Here is an 18,487-nt window from a genome sequence, read left to right on the forward strand (position 1 = left end):
CCTTCTGCGCTGTGCCCCCCTGCCTGTTCAGCCCCTGTGCTCACCTCCCCCCACCCCCCATTACCTAGGAACCGGCGTCATGTTACGTCATGTCACATGGACCGCAATGCCATGGCGACGGGTCACCCGAAGCCAAGTTAAGTAAATTACAGAGGCCTCGCACGCTCCCCGGCCTTTAATTGAAATGCTTTAGGGAAGAGAGTGGGGCCTCTGTAACCGCCTCTGTAGCCCCTTAATATTAAATTCGTTAAGTAACGGCTAAACTTTGATCCAGATCCTAAAATAGAGCTATGGCGGAGTCAAAATGGTTGTAGCCCCACAGTTAAGACGAGGAGGAGCAGCTCAGTGAGTAATGACCACAACGACACAGAGTTTGAAGCCGGGGAACCGTTTTAAAGTAAAATGATTTCTGGTCCTGTGATATTTAATTAAAGATATTCTATGTTCAGATGTAGCAAGACTTACCGTCCTTGCGGCCGCAAAAAGAAATGCGAATAACTGGGGCCCGATCGCGGCCCCAAGTACAGCGTGTTTTGCAGCCCGGAAGGATTAGCGCTGCAGGGGTCCATGCTTCTGGAATGGGACCGTGCAGCTTTCATCCTACGTTTAATGGGCCATCTGCAGAAAATGCTACTCCTCACCTTTCAGGCGAGCTGCGCAGCCGTCTCTCCGACTGGATCAGTGTCCCTGCAGCGCTGAAATTAAGAGATGCAGGGCTGTACTGTCGTTCCTTCATCCTGGATGACGAATATGCCCTTGTGTGGGGCTCTTCATCATGAGGGGGAGGCTGTGTGGTGTTATTTTGTCATCTACATCAGGAGTGTGCCAACTTTATTCTTTGCGCCTCCCTGCCTGCTCTCCCCCGCTGCTCACAGTTCCTTAAAATGACAATCTGATGCTGGTGCTCACAGATGTGATGAGAATCCTTTTCATCCCAATGCATAAATGTAAAGATAATAATGTCGCACTCATCATTTGGCTCCTCAAAAGACATTGTCAAGTGTTTTTTATTTGACATATAGGAAGGGAAAAACCCCACAGCTTTTTGGGGAGATCCCTTCGACGGGTGGATTCGATGAAGGGGTCTCCCCTTAAACATTGTGCTTTTTCTTGCTCTGTCCAACAAAACACATTTCAAAGTGTCTGAGACTCTAGTGATCCAAGTGATGAGGGTGACAGATTATTAGCTTTAAATTTAAGCATGGGCAGTAGGAGCGCCTCTCCCAATCAATACACCAAGTGGAAGAGCTGGATAGAGCCTCCTTTCTCCCCGCCAAACCAATCTCCAGTGCTTTCCTTTGGCAAAGTCCTTCCACCGCTGTGACAAAAATGTGAAAAAGATCGCCAACACCCAGCATTTATTTATTTTACTTTTCTTTCTTCTTTCCTATATATATATTTATTTTTTCATTCATTATGTTAAACATTAAAACATTTCCAAAAATCCAGCATTACATACATACAAAAGGAAGTAAGTAGCATGCTTGCAATAGGGTCTCCATTCCATAAAAGCTTGACAGTACCACTTTCTACCTTACTAATTCCCACCTAGCCACTAACCCATTATTTAAAAGGGCAGACGTTACCACCTGCTCAGATCCAGGAACACTAAAATATTTAACTTCCTCCTGTCTCATTTGCCTCTTGTGCTCCATCCCACTCACAGAGACTTCTCTTCAATTAACCCCTTGTTTCCACTACTCCAGTCACGTCTCATGTAGAATTAATTTCCCCTTCAACATAATCCTTTTTGGCCCTGCAGTCATGCCGCCCTTGGGCTTATGGCTCCCTTTATTTTTACATTGGTTAATATTTCCTTGGATACAAAATAGAGAGACGGAGGTCTGTGTAATTACATTCTTATCTTACAAGTTCTGACAAGATTTAGAACAAAACAAAAAAAAGCAGTGTTGTATTATTCTCAGAGTTAGTAGATTTTCTGTGTTTTCCCTAATAACACATTGTTGCAATTGCACACACAGCACATTACAAGATTCTTCTCCAGGTGAAATACACAGAAAGAATAGTTTGCTTTGGTGCATTTATTTCACCTATAAAAAAAGAATCTATTTTTTTGCAGGGTAAAGACGGCTACTACAACTCCCCATTCATCACTGTCAGAAGAGTCAACAAGTTGTACTATGAGGAGGTGATACTTTAACCCACTCAGGGATGCACAGAGCTCCATGAAGTCAAGGCTTATAACTCCATGTTACCTAAATCAGTATTTTTGCCTGCAGTTAAAGCAAATTCACAAAACTAATTATATGCAAACACTTTACCGTTGTATATCTCATAAGCATAGGCTTAACATCACATTCGCTTCCAATATCCTTTTAAGTCCATACATAAAGGGGGGCGTTACTCCCAACCAGACCCTGAAATATAGCTTTCCTGGAGAGGGGGATATTTTTTTTTTTTTAATTAGCCTTTTTCTCAGGTGTATCTCTTTTGTGTTCACAGGTATCTCCCCACGTCTTGTATAAAAGGAGTGTTTTGGGAGGTATACAAGTCAATGAAGACTCTAGTAAAATGAGTATATCAGTATCACAAACGGTCGTTATAGTTAACAAGATGCTCTTTCCGGACTAAAACAAGGCTTAACAATACTTTATTGGACTCTGAAACTGCACGTTAAGGCCTCGTCCCCACTGCTCGCGGCTGCGTGTGCTATGACGTGCACTGCGCAAATAAGATATGGCCCTCTATGGGGCCAGCTCCAGTCACAGCTGCCAAGTGTCTGCAGAAAGCGCGATGCGCGACCCGCCTTTGCTACAAGACAAGATTTTTGTATTTTGGCGCGGCGACCGAGCGTTTGCCACGTCACAGCGCCGGATCAGCCAATGAGGGCAAACCAACCGTGTGACATCATGGCCACGACCCTGCCGCGCCTCCCCGTCGTGAGTGATCTGAAGTCCTTCAGATCACTCGGATGCAGGGAACAAGCGCCGGCAGGCACCCGTTGCTCTCGCGATGCGCGGACTGAGGATGTAGCCCAAGGCATAACAGGATGTTAACTACGGTTAATGTCACTTTAAATCACTTAACTAAGCTCTGTGGATTTGGCCCTCAGTGTGAAATGTGCATATACTGTAAATCTATATTAAAGCAGCAGAACAAGCTGCATTTTTTTTTAAATTACAGGTTTGAAACAGGGGGTCTCCGTAGCTGAACTATGTTAATTTCAGCTCCAGGGACACCCTGCTTTCAGAGATACTTATCTGCGTAGCGGAGCCAGTATCCTTGTGAAGTTTAAATGTCCCAGTCACGCTGGCCAATAGGAAGCCGCACCGCATGATGTCATGGCTTATGTCACTTGTCCAATGCCACAGGGAACTGGTAAACTCCAACTGGAATCTTTATCCAGAGTTTACTATTTCATAGAACATTACTTTAACCAGATACTGGAGTTCTTCTTTTCTCTTTGGAAAAGCATATTTAAGAGAAGTTGTTTTAGTTCAAAGAACACCGATTTATCCAACAGTATCAGGCAGGAAAGTAGCATCATGGATGCAGTTATCATGAAAGCCGAATTGAAGCTGATAAGAGACACAGCAAGACAAGGGCTCTCAATATAAATTCCATGTCAAACAGCAGTCGACAAGCACCTCTGATCTAACAAGCTTATCTCAAGTAGAAGTATTACTTGTTTGATTACTCTGTGTAGAACGCAACCTTTTCTCCATTATATCCTGTTAGTGGGTGTTTAGACAAAACTAAGTAACCCAATTGATAATTTGAAAGACCTGCAAATTAGCAGTAATCCAATGTAAACCCTCCACTTCATTCCAGAGATTAGAAAAACAAGACACTTGCCTGATTGTATTTGCTCAAGTTTAACACTAAATGTGCTACTTTATTCATAGTTGGAGATTTGCAGACAACACATTACAAAATAGCTACAGCTAAGTGATAATAACTATGGCACCACTTCACAAAGCCATAATCTGTCTCCCCAATGTATATACCAGGAGGCCAAAACCAGAGACATTACTCCCAACAGGGGAACACAATAGTTGCCAAGAAATACAGAGTGTTAGACCTCCAACATAATTACTACTATCATAACTGTGCTACAAGTATTAAAACAGCAGCTTAGCTCAGTGAAAAAGATTTCGCAGCCAGAAGTCGCTTTGCCAATACGCGTAGATCAGAAAGTTGCAGAGTATTCTATTCTTTTATACTGTACATCTTAAATATTAAACTGGCATCACGCAGAACCTTAAACACATTCTGAATAGGTGGACAGTTATTTCATTAGGTCTGCTGCAGGCTGGGAATTAGAACAAGGAAACAAAGCCCTTTTCAACAAATTAATTGGTGGAGGCAAACAAAAAAACGAGGGTGGCTTTATAATAATCTTAAAAAACACCTGCTGGAATTTGTCTTGGCAATATAAGAAGCTAAAAAGCTGGCCAAGCTGAAACACAAATACAGTTGAAATGGCAGAAAGTATGTTCAATCTTTTGAAGTTTTCTTTAGTCTTTTTATGCTTTGAAAAACACTTCCTGTGCCATAAGTTTGTAAAGTATGTCTTAAAGATATATATTACAGTCAGTTAAAGCATTACAATATGTTAGACCTACTTGTAAGTTCCCTTCTTGAGACAAAAGTCTGGTTGCTTTGCACTCACACTAGTTTTTTCTTCTTCATTTTACAACCAAAATGAACGTAGAAATGGTAAAGGTTGGTGCCATTTCTCCACCAGTTGGCTCTGCTTTATTGCCGGTTGTCAATAAGGCAAACATGGAAGTTCACGTAATTTCCATCATCCTCTTGCTTTGAGTAGTTGCTCTATACTTTTGCTTTATGGAATTATATAGCTACCTCACAAAGTGCACATGTACAATGATATGAACTGCTTAGCCTGCGGCCCCGCTGGCGCTGACCGCGCTCATGCTTGAGAGTGGCGACGTCACAGCTCTCGAAGCATGAGCGCCGGGTGTCCTGGCTATCTCGCAAGGGCGCGTGGGGGGCGTTGCGGGCAAGTTGGGCGCGCTTGAAAGTTTAATTTTTTGGTTTACTCAAGCGCCAAGCTTGAGTGAGCGCGCGCACCACGTGAGCGGGTACTTGCACATGTACCTTTATGTAATTAAAAGTGGCAAGCACCGCACACTCAGCGCCAGCGGGGATGCAACCTTAGTGTAGAGTCATTCAACTGATCAAGAATGGGTTTAATATATTAGCACATCGTATGGCTGGAATGCGGATGAAGGTGACCCTTACAAAGGTAGCCGTGGCCATTTCAGAGGGATGTGTTGCAAGTTGTGGTGCCAACTTCACCATTCATTACTGTTTAAAGTCAGTGACAGGCAGTTATAATATCTGATATTCTTAAACCCTAATATCTAGATACAGACTACATATACCCCGTTGACACCGCTAAGATTTGTTTTTTCAAAATGTGTCTAAACCAGGGGTGGTCAACTCCAGTCCTCAAGGGCCACCAACAGGTCAAGTTTTAAAGATATCCCTGCTTCAGCACAGGCGGCTCAATCATTGACTGAGCCACTTATTGAGCCACCTGTGCTGAAGCAGGAATATCCTTAAAACCTGATCTGGTGGTGGCTCTTGAGGACTGGAGTTGGCCAGCCCTGATCTAAACCTTCCGCAATTAGAGTACACTACTCCAAATTGGCACCCCTTAGTAAACATGGGCCTCTCTAGCAATTAATAGGCTGCAAGGTGCCTCCCTGCCTGAACAGTGTCTTATGGGAGTAGCACTTCTTAGTAAATATCGTCCCAAGGTATAAATCATTGCAATTCTTACCCACAATGCATGGCACTTGTGTGGCCCTCTCTAGGGTCATTAAATGGCACAGAAGCTTGAAGAATGAATCGGGTTGCAGACAACAAGGAGGAACGCTCAAAAAGTTAGAAATTAGATATATAAATCAACCACATGTAAAGAGACACTGATTTATAATCAGACGTATTATCTACAGAGCTGTGCTGGAGGGTATGCAATTAGTTGTGACAGACAACGTTAAAAAAAAAAAGATGAATTCAAGCATGAAATGTAGGCTCTAGGGTACAAATACCTGCAAAGAGGAACTCAGGCATAAACAGTGAGCCATTCCAAAAAAAGGAATTATTGCCATGCTGTACAGACTTGGAAATTAGACCCAGAAGCTAAATGAAAACAAATCTATTTTAATTCTACCTTGGATTACATGAAGGTCTGCAGCCCACAACACCTTATGTTTCATATTTAGATTTGGCTGATAAGTTATAAACCATACAGTAATTCAGGATCAGGAAGAATGTTAAAAGGGTTTGATCGAGTACAAAGCCAATCGGTTTTGATGTTGTTGCCGTTCATTCATCGTGCCAAATAGCTATCTTGTGTTGCATTACGTAATGAAATAACATGACCCTTGCACCCTCAACTTCTGCCCATTCTGTTCCTCACCCACCCAAATAAACACAGACACTTTAGTTGGGTACAACTGAAACCCAAAAGGGGGTGGTTGGACCGGAACCTTTTGGGGAGGTGGTCACCCGAGGAGAGAGGTCGGTCACAAGGCCACCATCCCTTAAGTAACTTCGATCTCACTCATCCCCATTCATTAACACATTGGCCTTAAGGCCAAGGGTCAGGATACCCTTTTACTCATATGGTCAGGGCTTTGTTGACTCTTGCACCATCAACTGCTGCCCTTTCCATTACTCACTGCTCAGCCACCCAAAATAAACACAGACACATCAGTTGGCTACAAATGGCCACAGTCTTTATCTAATCAAACCATAATACTCCTGGACCTGGTTAGAAAGTAGCCCCAGCAGCTGAACCATGATACTACTCACCGCCGTTACATGGCCAAGTGGACACTAATGGTTCATAATACTTGGGGTCCCACTGAGAAGTACACCCTTTCGCCCACCACACTTGGCCCTGACCCAAGAGTACCTCCTCCTATTGGACCCCTCACATACCTCCCCATTTTGCCACCTGGGCAGAACTGACTAGTTCAAAAACCTCCCAGGCCATTTGACCCCTCACATTTGCCATGCTGCCACCAAATGCAGTGCAGCCCTATCCAAACCCCCCTGAACCCATATTGAAAATAACCCAAGTTATCTCGGAGAGGTAAACCCATTGTCCTGAAGAAAACCTGCCTCACAGAGTTCAAAGGAGAATCCATGGGGAGAGTCTGTAATAACGGATCAATATGGATGTTGGTAGGTGGAACCAGGAGTTGAGATCTGCAGTGTGATGTAGGCAGAGTGTTCAGGAAGAAGCAGGCAGGTATGGAAGTCAGATGATCCAAGGTCAGGGCAGGTGGTAAAAAGAAGAGTAGTCGATCAAGAAAAAGGTCAGAGCAGGGAGCAAGTAGTAGACTAATAGCTGGAATAGTTACCAGGTTTTCGCAAGAGCCAGCAGCAAGTCTGGGAGCTTCCTAGCAGCACTGAAACAATGAACCCTGCTACAGGGTAGCAAGTTTGTTGTGAAGCACTGGAGGACAGGACAGGTGCCTTTTTATAGGCCGTGGAAAGTTAGGTGGTGTAGTCAGTAGAGCTGTATACCATGGACTTGTATAGAATGACAATTCCTGCTTGCAGATCCTTACACATACTAACCTTCCAAATCCTTGTGCCACACCGCCATGTTGCCTCTCCTAAAAAGACATTTTAAAAAGGTGCCTAGGTATATGAAAGACCTCATATATTAATGTCTCTAATACTTAGACACACGTGAGTCGCATCAATAGATTCAGGTGTGTTTGCTGAATGTAACAAGACTTATTTTGGCTGGCGTGCTCCTAAACTTGAGTGCCAAATTGATATATGTCCCTGCCTCCTAGGCATGAAGTATCATCTGGCCTTATTGCATTGGTCTCCTTCAAAAGATTACAAATATCTAAACATTATAATTTAGAATAGAGGTTATCACCCAATATCTTCATTTTTAATAAGGTCCTCCAATTAAGTGGTGACTTGTGTGTCACCATTCCCTGTGATGCACAAGTGATCATTCAAGACTGTCACAGTTTCCTTTGAAAGTGGCTTGTTATACACGTCAGGCGAGTCATAATTTTATCCCATCTATGGCAAAACAAACACCCTTATCTCTAGATTCCATCAGTCCCATTCAACACATATGGTATTTTTAGTGGGCAATAAGTGATAACCCACCAATTACGCCCTCTTTTTGTAGCCCTGCACAGACACAGGAAGGGTCTTAAATCTGTCTTACCTTTTATTTTTAAGACAAACGGTAACCACATTAACCCTTCAAGCACCAGGTTGATTAAAATACTTAATATCTCATGATATTATCATGACAGTAGCAGAAAAACAAAACAAACAAACAACCAAAAAAAAAAGTGTGCATAAAGCATAAGGAATGTAGACTCAAGCAATTACAAACCAAAATAATTTAAGCGTTCAGTCTAAACCTATAAAATTCAGGAAACGATTTGGGGTGAAAACACCATACTGTATGTAACACAAAAAGGATAAGGGAGACTTGTATGATGGATGGTGGTATTCTGTTTACCTTATTATGTTAAAAAGTTATGTTAAGTATAGACAGTAAGTGACGTGAGGTCCTCTCTCTCTATCCTGTTTAAAAAGCACCCCAGGCCACATTTACATAGATCTTGTGAATTGTATATTATATCCAATCTTCCTGCTGTTGAAGGCATTACTGCCCCTACTTCTCCCAAGTGTGGTCTCCATTATAAAAAAAGTTCATTCTTTGAAATATATTAAAGAATAGCGGATTACTATTTCGCCACCTTGGAAACCATTTGGCCATTGAGAATATTACAGGTGGTGATGCCATTCGATCACATCGTTGGGGATTTCTAGCGCTATAGAACATAAGGTAAGCTTAGTTTTTAACTAAGCACAGCGGCCCATGTCTACAAAGTAATGCTATTCTTGAAGACACCTTCACTGTTACATAGTTCCATTGTAGACGAGGATGAAAAAAAGACAATCATCCATCAAGTTCAACCTATGCTAAATTAGTGTCAAACAGTAAAACTTAGGCTTGGTCCCCACTGGCTACTGCAGCGCTCGCTATGGCGAGCGCTGCGGGGACAAGAGCCTCCTCTCAATAGGGGCGGGACCGCTGCGAGCGTGGGGCCACCGCGCTGCACGGCGAGTTTTTCTTCCAGACTCGAAAATTGAGATGGACACGGGCGATGGAGCACTAGGCCACACCCCCGGTAGTTCAGCCAATGAGAGCGAACCTGCCGGGTGATGTCATGGCTGCGCCCCCGTCATTTCCCCCCCACGCAGCTCACTGCAGACCGGGGAATTCGGCTGCACGCGCTGCCAACCTCGCAGGCGCGCATGCAGCGGGGCCGTAGCCGTAGGGTGGGAGTTAGAATATACACATATTGTGATGAGATGCATTAAATGTGGTATCCCCTTACACAATTTTCTTCCCTTCACTTAGCATCAGTAATTTCACCCTATTTAACAAATATGCATGAAATGTAAGAATAAAGTTGATGTAGATGCTAATGGGCGGACAGGGAACTCGGTGATGCACTTCAAAACACACACACAACCTCAGCTTCATAAATAGATCCCCATGTCCCATTATACAAACATTTTCTTCATTACGTCGAAATGTAATGATGCAAAGCCTTTACTGTTTTATATGGTCATGCATTATTTAAGCTGTTTAACAATTTTGCCAGACTCCACATAGTACTGCTAAGTCATTAAATACCTTTCTGTACTAAACCAAGGCTGTAGGTCTAATAAAGATCATTAAAAGATACTTACATTGATCATCTTCAGCTGAACAATTTTAGTATTAAAAAAAAAAAAAAACACACACACAAAGGACCAAGTGTTGATCTGTTAATATAAGCCGAGCTGTAAAGACTTAACATTTTTGTAGTAATATGGTATTTTACTAGCTGATGTTTGAGAGAAATATTACCACTGTAGCCTTGCCACACAGTAGAAGATGGAGGAGAAAGGGTTGAGAAGGTTACAATAGGGCAAGGTAGGATTTTCTTATGGCAGGGGAGAAACAGGAATCTTTTGGAAGCTGCTGCTGGATGACAGAGCCAGCTACAGACGCAGAATGACTCAGCTACGTGCCATTACGGGAGAGGTGGGCAACTCCAGTCCTCAAGGGCCACCCACAGGTCAGGTTTTAAGGATATCCCTGCTTCATCAAAGGTGGTTCAATCCGTTTGAGCAGCCTGTACTAAAGCAGGGATATTCTTAAACCCTGACCTGTTGGTGGCCCATGAGGACTGGAGTTGCCCACCCTTACACTACAGTCTAGTTGAAGACCACAGCTGATATACCGGGCATGACTGAAAATGTCTCTGCATAGAGTAGAGTTGTAGCAAGTGACATGGTTCCCCCAGAGACCACAACATACCCAGGCATGCCTAAGAAAATAGTTTTTATAGGATTAATTGGTAATTTTAGCAGTATACAGTACTCCACAAACACAAAATATAGAACAATGAAGCCTACTTCCCCTGTAACTCCTAAAAGCAAATGGGACTGAAATTGTGCATTGATTATTTTACCAGTTTGGATGGTTTTAGTTTTCTACACCACGTGGCAGCTCTTGTATTGAAACTGGAGACCAATATAACGTTAATCACAGCGACGTTACCTAAACAACAATCATCAACCTAAGAATCCTCCACATTTGGGTTTACACTGCAAATAAAGATGTCGACATTTCACAACCTTGCTGCTGTCTCCGCCGATAAGAGATATCTGTATGTTTTCTCATTTGTATTTCACTTTTGTTTCATGATTTATATTAGTGTTGTACCAAGTCCTGAGGCTGCTGAGGGTGAGGAAGACCGCAGCGACATCATTGGAGCAGCCGCAGACGTCATGGTGGTGGTGACAGCGGCAGAAGTCCTTGTTCAGCCAGCGGGAGCAGCGGAACACAGCACAGCTGATGCTGGTGGGAGCCGGGAAACCATGTGCCCGGAGCAGGAGCGTTCCTATTGGACAGCCGGGGAGGAGCTGGCTGTCCAGTAGAAATGCTCCTGCTCATTCACATGGTTCCCCGGCACCCGCCAGAATCAGCTGTGTTGTGTGTTCCGCTGATCCCGCCGGCTGAAAAAAGACTTCAGCTGTCACCACCACCAGGACGTCTGCTGCGGCTCCAACGGTGTCGCCGCAGTCCTCCTTACACTCCGCAGTGGTCTTCCTCACCCACCGCCGCCAGCTGCAAGTAAGTGTTGAAGTCTTTTTCGGCTGCTCTGAAATAACCCGACGTGGTCCCAGCCCCCGGGTAAGTTCCGGGTAGCTGAAAAAGCGCCGGGTAAGCCGGGTACCGGGTAATTTCCAGGTACTCGGTACATCACTGATTTATATAATCATAATTTAATATCCCATTGTATAACCAACCATTTTGACACTTTATAGGAATTCCTGTCAGTACCAGAAATATTTGGGATTAAAGTTTTCTAAACATATTTCCCCAAATTGTACACCGGTATTAACAAAATGTTACCTTCCTACAAACTACTTCCTACTTCCTGATTTAAACTATAATAATATATACCTATTTAATATAATAATCCCGACGTTCTGCACTGCAGAATATAGCAATTCCTTCCTGTGTGAAGATCTTACAACCAAAGGTTGGTGATAGGTTTCTAAATGGATGCCCCACTTCCAAGACCAGCACGGTCATCATTTACATTCAGAAAGCCAGAATGCAATACATAGTAGACTCCTGTGACTTGAAGTGGACATCGTCTTATACTATAGTCCGTGACCGCTGTTAAAAATATTATTAGTACATTCACATAAAACGTCGCTTACACAATAAATTCCGAACACAAGTAGCAAGTGATGCGACCTCGGCAAAAATGAAAACAACATCTCGAAGGGTTTATAAAAACGCGATCAATTGTTCTGAATTATATTTTCCAGATGGGTTAATGTGCCGTACAAAATATATCCCTCTGTTTATAATTGTACAGTTTACAGACATGTAGAGAATCAAAAGAATGGTTTCTATCAACAAGTCCCTGATCTTGTATTCTTCAAGTCATGAAGATAAACAGAGATTTTATAGGGATATTTTATGTAATCGGCAGAACTCATAAATAAAGTCAAACTAAGCGTGTGCAAATATTTTCCACTGACTTTAAAAGCATATCCATACCACATTTAAAAACATCGGATGCTTTGGCCTGTTCTATTACCCGAGATAACTTCATGGCTCTAAAGGAACAAAGGCATTTTTACTACTTCACTTAATACATTGCAGAAATGGATGGTTTAGGTGCTCTCTTTGTTCTTCACCTTCACCACTAAAAGATGTGGCCCGGAGCAGAAGGTCCACAGCCTAAGGCTAAGGCCCCGGTATCTCCGCTGCAAGGCGCGCCCGCGAGATTGGCGGCGCGTGCAGCCGATTACCTGGTCTGCAGCTCACTGCAGGAAGAAAGACCGGGGGGGGGGGGGCGTGGCGGGGGAGTGACGGGGGCGCGGCCATGACGTCACCCGGCAGGTTCGCCCTCATTGGCTGAACCGCCGGGGGGCGTGCCGTATCGCTCGACGCGAGTCCTGCTCTCAATTCTATTGAGAGCAGGAGCAGCTCTCGCCCCAGCGCTTCGGCCCCCCCTGGCAGCGGGCCCAGCGCCATTGAGGGGAGGGCTCTCGTCCGTGCAGGGTCCGCCACAGCGGACGCTGTAGTAGGCAGCGGGGTCAAGGCCTTAGGTTTTAGTGAAGTGACAGGACAGGACCAACTAGGAAGTCCTGGATGCAAGTAACCACATACAGTATGTAGCCAGGTCCCCTTGGGCTACTAAATCTCTGGCCCCTCTAACACTGTAAATCCCAGTACAGAGTGGGCAGTGTTGGGAGCAAACCCTGCGGGGCCTGGTTATGTTGTTATGCCACTCCCCTGGGAAGAGGGGGTTTCTCTAGAGGTTAGAGTAAGGGTTCTGGGAGTTAGTTCTGTGCTGATCTTCCTGCGTGGATGAAGCACAAGACAGTCTCTCCTGGATAGAAGTTAGCTGAGGCCTTACCCTGTTAGGGGGTGAGGGGTGCTCAGGGCCTCAAGCTCATGGTACTGCCTTCAGGGAATGGAGCCTGTAATGCTGTAATGAATCAAATAAACCCCAGTTATAGCATCTCTGGTGTGATGAAGTGTGAGCACATAAGAAGAGTCGCCTATGAGGACCATCCTAGCTGCACCAGAATCCTCATGGGCTGTATTGTATTGTATTGTATTGTATGTCTTTATTTATATAGCGCCATAAATGTACATAGCGCTTCACAGTAGTAATACATATCATATAAATAACAAATAATATAAATAACAGATCATGGGAATAAGTGCTTCAGACATACTGTAAAAGTAACATTAAGGAAGGAGTCCCTGCTCCGAGGAGCTTACAATCTAATTGGTAGGTAGGGAGAACGTACAGAGACAGTAGGAGGGAATACTAGTAAGTGCTTCTGCAGGGGGCCAAGCTTTATGTGTCATGTGTCCATGATTATCCACAGTGCTATTCATATGCTTCTTTAAGCAGATATGTCTTAAGGTGAGTCTTAAAGGTGGATAGCGAGGGGGCTAGTCGGGTATTGAGGGGAAGGGCATTCCAGAGGTGAGGGGCAGAAAGTGATAAAGGTTTAAGGCGGGGGAGAGCTTTAGATACAAAGGGGGTAGAAAGAAGACATCCTTGAGAAGAACGCAAGAGTCGGGATGGTGCATAGCGAGAAATTAGGGCTGAGATGTAAGGAGGGGCAGAAGAATGTAAAGCTTTAAAAGTGAGCAGGAGAATTGAGTGTGAGATACGCGATTTAATCGGAAGCCAGGAGAGGGATTTCAGGAGGGGAGATGCGGAGACAGATTTAGGAAAGAGTAGAGTGATTCTGGCAGCAGCGTTTAGGATAGATTGTAAGGGAGACAGGTGAGAGGTAGGAAGGCCGGAGGACAGCAGGAGGTTGCAGTAATCGAGACGTGAGAGAATGAGGGCCTGAGTCAGAGTTTTAGCAGTTGAGTAACAGAGGAAAGGGCGTATCTTTGTGATATTGCGGAGGAAAAAGCGACAGGTTTTAGAAACGTTTTGAATATGAGAGGAGAATGAGAGTGAGGAATCAAGTGTAACCCCTAGGCAGCGTGCGTGGGCTACTGGGTGAATGATCGTATTTCCAATAGCAATGTGGAAGGAGGTAGTAGGGCCAGGTTTTGGAGGAAGTATAAGGAGCTCTGTTTTTGCCATGTTAAGTTTCAGTCGGCGGAGGGCCATCCAGGATGATATTCCAGAGAGGCATTCAGAAACTTTGGTCTCTATAGCTGGTGTAAGGTCAGGGGTTGAAAGGTAAATTTGTGTGTCGTCAGCATAGAGGTGATATTTAAACCCAAAAGATGTGATTAGGTCACCTAGAGAGAGTGTGTAGAGAGAAAAGAGAAGGGGTCCAAGGACAGAGCCCTGGGGTACCCCACAGAGAGATCAATAGAGGAGGAGGAGGTGTTAGCAAAAGAGACACTGAAGGTACGATGGGAGAGGTAAGAGGAGATCCAGGATAAAGCTTTGTTCCGAATACCAAGAGTATGGAGAATGTGAAGGAGAAGAGGGTGGTCCACGGTGTCGAATGCTGCAGAGAGGTCGAGTAATATGAGCAGAGTGTAATGACCTCTGTCTTTGGCAGCGTGGAGGTCGTCAGTTATTTTAGTGAGGGCTGTTTCAGTAGAGTGAGCAGTGCGGAAGCCAGATTGTAGAGGGTCTAGGACAGAATAGGTGTTGAAAAAGTGTAGCAATCGAGAGAATACAAGACGTTCAAGGAGTTTGGAGGCAAAAGGCAGGAGGGAGACAGGTCGATAGTTAGAAGGACAGGTAGGGTCAAGCTTGCTGTTTTTGAGTAATGGTATGACTGTTGCATGCTTGAAGGATGATGGAAAGGTACCAGAGTAGAGGGAAGAGTTAAAGATCTGTGTGAGCATAGGGATTATAGAAGGAGCAAGAGGTTTAAGGAGATGGGAGGGAATGGGATCAAGAAGGCAAGTGGTAGAGGGAGAAGAGGAGATCAGCAGTGACACATTCTCCTCCGAGATAGCGGAAAAAGAGTCAAGAAAGGCAGGAGGAGAGTTGGGAGGCATTGTGGGATGGGAGGAGGCAACAGATGGGATGTTCTGCCGTATGGACTCCACCTTTTCCTTAAAAAAGTCAGCAAAGTCCTGAGGTGAGATGGAGGAAGAAAAGGAGGCAGCTGAGGGTGGTCTGAGTAGAGAGTCAAAGACAGAAAAGAGACGGCGTGGGTTAGACTTGTGTGTGTTGATTAGTGATGAAAAGTAGGTTTGTTTAGCCTGAGAGAGGGCAGAGTTGAAACAGGATAGCATAAATTTGTAGTGAAGGAAGTCTGCGAGAGTATGAGATTTCCTCCAGAGGCGTTCAGAGGAACGAGTGGAGGAACGCAGCATGCGTGTGTGGGAGTTTAGCCAGGGTCTGGAGGAACTGCGCTGACAGAAGAACCATCGCCAGAATACACCGGTAGCTATATGATCTCACTTAGGGTGGGGGAAAAGGTGCTACAAGTATAACATACAGCAGGGCCCCGCTTCCCGGCGCTTCGCTTTTAGGCGTTCCGCCGATACAGCGGCACCGAGAAGGGGGCTGCCATGTTGGATAATATGCCGTGCATGCGCAGAATGGATGGGTGCGCCTGGCGCGCATGCACAGACCGTAGTCTGCGCGCGCATACCGTAGCCTGCGCGCGCATACCATAGGCCACGCATGCGCAGAATGGCTAAAACGCCGATCTGCGCATGCACATAACTGAAACTCACCGGATCCGCTTTCCAGCGATTTTCACTATACGGCGGGCCCCTGGAACGGAACCCGCCGTATACCCGGGGCCCTGCTGTACTACAATTAAAAGCAGACACAATATTGCTTTTACTTTTACGCACCTTCAAAGTATTGATGGTTTATTTTCTCCATCATGTTTCTGATATTAAATGTGGTGAACACAGGACAGCTCACATTCTTTAAGTAGTTAAAGATTTTCAAAGTCAACTTTGAGTAACTATTTTCAGTGCGAGTAGGGTTATTGGATTGACATAGTGTAATAGCAGCAGAAGTCTGTCCTAGTTCAGTATGCTGTGAAAAAGTCTTCCCCATGCCAGGGAAGAGATCAGCCCCATAAAAATGTATGGAGCGGAACTGTTTTTCATCATGGGGGACACAGCTTCACAGCATATTGAGTAGCGCCATTTATTGGATAACCTCCTATGTAACAAGACCTAAGATTTTCCATTTTGGCATTAATATTCAATGTGTTGCTAGTACTGAAAGGGTTGAGTTTCCAACTCTAATTGAAAGTTAAAAGGTAATGAAAACATCCACGCTAGATGATGTGAAACTTCTTAAACAAAGTTGACAATTAACCTTTCCAGTGTGGTCATACATGACTTCTTGGATGTACCAAGGCTACGCTTATAGTGCCGACGACGTCAGACTGCGGTCGCTCGAAAAATAGAATTGAGATGACATCCAGCGATCGCGACTAAGCCGTCGCTCCGTCGCGTCACGCTTACTATAAGCGCACGCGACGGCGGCAATGCACTTGTTCTGACGAGTCGTCGCGGTCGCCGGCACTATAAGCGCAGCCTAAGAAAGAAATTCACAACAAATTCATGTTTAGGGTCTCCACTCCTGAAAACGAATATGCTAAAGTCTGGTTTCTGCACAGATGTTACCAGGAGTTATTACACTCGCTCATAATGCCGAATATTGCATTATCACGCAGAATATCTGAGATTTTCCATAGAATTCAATAACGATAACGCAGAATATCTCACCATAAGGGCACCAACAAGTGCAATGACCCTTATTGCAGCTGTACAGGCATACCCCGCTTTAAGGACACTCACTTTAAGTACACTCGCGAGTAAGTACATGTCGCCCAATAGGCAAACGGCAGCTCACGCATGCGCCTGTCAGCACGTCGTGAACAGAAATACCGTCTCCCTACCTGTACCGAAGCTGTGCGCAAGCAGGGAGACTATAGAGCCTGTTACAAATGCGTTATTTACATCAGTTATGCACGTATATGACGATTACAGTACAGCACATGCATCGATAAGTGGAGAAAAGGTAGTGCTTCATTTTAAGTACATTTTCGCTTTACATACATGCTCCGGTCCCATTGCGTATGTTAATGCGGGGTATGCCTGTACTTCTAACCGCCATAAGCTTTTTCTATTTAGAGAGAAGATATGAAAAGAAAAAAAAACAACATTATTCATAAGTGTTAATATTTATAGCTTCTGACCCCTTTTTGCTCTATCTCCCCGAAACGACCACCATAAAAATATAGACTATAGCTAATAGATCTCTTGTTGGGTATTGCAGAGTTCAGGTACTTTCAAATGCCATTTTATATCCTAAGCCTTTTTACACATTCTACTTTGCTTTCTGGATTCCTTTTCCTCACCTTCACAAATACGGAATAAATATATTTATATTTATTTTTTAGCATATAGTTGAAGTTTAATTATTTATTTAATGATGGAATGGAACTACCTATTTGTACTCAAAAATGTGTACCGACCCATAATAATGGACTTTCACAATTCTCCTTGGCAACAGATGACAGATTTGTTTATTGGCGCGAACATTTTTTTTTACATAGGTTATAGAATTGTGAATGTGTACTCGCAAGTCAAATCTGAAATCTGATTTATATTTAAGACAACAAAAAAGAAAAACAATGAGAGATAACTACTGCATACTGTCTTCATTACAGATGTTTATGTAGCCCTTTGTAAACTTTAACCAAACCAATAAACCTACACTTTGCCATTACAAAATAATGAATTCGAGATCTCGCCAGTTAAGAAGTGGTTAATTCAGTAGATGTTTGCAGACATATTCCAGTAGATTTTACTGCCAATATAGTTTAGATATTACACATTTGAATTAATCAATGTTAATTTTTTTTTAATCACTCCCCCCAACCCCCAAAAAATAAATAAAGCAGAGGCATAAGAAATTGGTTCCCTTAAAATTACAAACATTTGGATGGACATGTAATTCAATTATTGTTGTATCAATGCCAATGTTATTGTAACATTAGAGGTCGCAAGATGAGAAGTTGGGGAAAGAAAAGTTATGAGCTGGTGACTGATATAACTCAGCCCCCAGGCCACGTAACTTAAAAGAAAGCTTGATACGAAAAGTCTACGTACAAAGCAGATTGTATTACGACCATTCAGAAATATCAGCGAAAAATTATTCAGTCCTTTAGGATTTTAAACCATATGATATGTTTAAAGCAAGTTTTCTAGGCAGATAGCTTATGCAAGCCGACACTTGTAGGTTTCATCGACATAAAAAACGTGGAGAAACCCGACTACAGGACACATGCAACTTGATAAATAGTATATGTCAAGAATGGGTCTCTTCCGATAATTCATCATCTATGTGTCGAGTCTCTTCCTATAACTTCTCATCTATGTGTTGAGTCTCTTCCTATAACTAATCTTTTAATGTGTCAAGTTTCTCTTTCTATGACTTATCTTATT

The 18,487-nt window shown here is 43.7% G+C and overlaps 1 protein-coding gene across 3 annotated transcripts in view; it reads right to left on the reverse strand.

Moving 5' to 3' along the window:
* The window catches only part of THSD4 (thrombospondin type 1 domain containing 4), a 531,228-nt gene that overhangs the window by 418,630 nt on the left and 94,111 nt on the right, over nucleotides 1-18,487 (reverse strand). The gene's annotated exons all lie outside the window — the stretch shown is intronic.

The sequence above is a fragment of the Ascaphus truei genome, chromosome 18, assembly GCF_040206685.1.
Source record: "Ascaphus truei isolate aAscTru1 chromosome 18, aAscTru1.hap1, whole genome shotgun sequence".
Lineage (NCBI taxonomy): Eukaryota > Metazoa > Chordata > Amphibia > Anura > Ascaphidae > Ascaphus > Ascaphus truei.